Raw genomic sequence first — 2125 nt, forward strand, 5'->3', positions numbered from 1 at the left:
ATGTGCTGGGGGTGGGTGACCCACCTGGGCACCACCAAACCTCCTGGCAGGGTCATTAATCCTTCCCTGTCCATGTGAACATGCTGGGGGTGACCCTGTGCCCACCTGGACATCACCAAACCTCCTGGGCAGCCAATGGAATCATCTCCAATAGATCCTGGGTCTCATTAATTCCCTGCTCTGTCACATCAGTCCCATCACTCAAATGGGAAATCTCTGGTTTTGCTTCACTTGGTGTGTTCCACCTTGTTTGGGCTCTTTTTGAGATCACCTAAAAGGTGATTTTACCAAAAAAGGTAAAAACAAAGATGTGCCTGCATGTTACTGACCCTTGTCAATATTGACCCAGGTCAATCCTGCAGAATCTGAGGGTGGGAGGTGAGTTTTGCCATGAAAGCCCTGATTTGAGGTGAACAGGAGTTTTCCCATGCTGGATACACACAAAATAAATACATAACTCTGATGGGATCTCAAATTAGTGCTACTGCCAGTAACAGAACTCAGGATGGGGATTACTGCTCTGACTCCAGGGGTTGTTTCTGACCTTGCATTCCCAAGGAGTTTTCCTGGTGCTGCTTTAACAGGGACATCCAGTTATCCAAGGGAACCATTTCCCATCATTAAAATGGGAACAAACCAGCTGAATGTCCCTCCAGGAAGCAAAATAATAAACTACAAGTGTAAGAGCTGAGTAAAGAATGAAACTCTTGCTCCTAGGAGGGGGCACAGTGATTGTTCAGACATTGGAATGATGAATTGCATTGACTTTTTATAGTTGAGATGGGGAGGTTTAGGTTGGACATGAGGAAAAGGTTCTTCTTTCAGGAAAAGGTTCTTCTTTCAGGAAAAGGTTCTTCTTTCAGGAAAAGGTTCTTCTTTCAGGAAAAGGTTCTTCTTTTAGGAAAAGGGTCCTTGGACTCCTTGATCCTTCCAGCTCAGGGTGTTCATATTCTGTGAAGGATTTTGGTTTTGTTGATGATTGGAGGGGTGAGTACCATCATGGCACACAGCACCAGGCTCCTCCAAACTCCAGCATTAAATCAGCTCCCCCTGGGCAGTGAACCCCCTTTCCAAACCCTGTCCTGCTGCTGATCTCCTGTCCCCCTTTCTTCTGCCCCTCTGTGCTCCTGCAGCTGCAGCTCTGAGCCAGGAGTGTGGTAATGATCTGTACAGTGATCAGAAATATTAATAATGATGAGAATTCACTTCCCTTTCATCTCAGGTCTCTCCTGCCCTCGGTGTTTTCATCAGCAGCCTCTTCTCTGCTTTTCCTGAGGAATATAAATACACTCTCCACATGCTTTTTCTCTCTGAATGTTATTTTCAGGCCAGCCTCAAGGCAGTTTTGGATTTGCTGTGTACCCATAGAAATACACTTCAGCTCTGTGTTGTGTTCAGATTCCCACTAAAAATTTATTTTAATAGATTATAGTATTATTTTAATAAATTATAGTATTATTTCAATAGATGATAGTATTATTTTAATGGATGATAGTATTATTTCAATAGATGATAGTATTATTTTAATGGATGATAGTATTTTAATAGATGATAGTATTATTTTGATAGATGATAGTATTATTTTGATAGATGATAGTATTATTTTGATAGATTATAGTATTATTTTGATAGATTATAGTATTATTTTAATGGATTATTATATTAATAGATTATTATTCTTCTGACATACATTTTAAATTCTTCTTTTAAAAACCTGCACCAGGCATCCTGAAAGAGCTTTCAGCTCTGAGGAACCTCCTGGTTTCAGGGTGTGACTGAAGATCCAGGGCAGGGAGGACGTGGGAGAGGCTGAGCCATGGCAGTGTCTGGGGGAAATATCACAGAACCATTTGGGATGGAAAAGTCTTCTAAGATCATTGAGTCCAACCTTTGTCGGAATATATTATAAAAATAGGTTAAAACTGGGTTTTGGCTGCACAGTTGGGCTGCTTTGGTTGTGGAAGTGCCCTGGGATGTGATGGATGCTTCCCAGGTGAACACACAATTTCTGGCTGCTGCCCTTGGGTTGTACCAAACAACTGCACCACGGGATTTTCCATCAGCTCCAGCCCTTTCCTCTGTGTTCCATTATTCCTGGGTGGGAATTCTGGTAGAACCAGCTGTG

At 42.3% G+C, this 2125-nt stretch overlaps 1 long non-coding RNA gene across 1 annotated transcript; it reads left to right on the forward strand.

The window, feature by feature from the left end:
- Positions 1-6: 6 nt before the first annotated feature.
- LOC109022693 lies at positions 7-1464 on the forward strand. The gene is made up of 2 exons (XR_002001873.2): positions 7-812; positions 889-1464. It is a non-coding gene; the product is annotated as an uncharacterized LOC109022693 (long non-coding RNA).
- Positions 1465-2125: the final 661 nt, after the last annotated feature.

This window comes from Parus major, chromosome 5 (genome assembly GCF_001522545.3).
Source record: "Parus major isolate Abel chromosome 5, Parus_major1.1, whole genome shotgun sequence".
In the NCBI taxonomy this organism is placed as follows: domain Eukaryota; kingdom Metazoa; phylum Chordata; class Aves; order Passeriformes; family Paridae; genus Parus; species Parus major.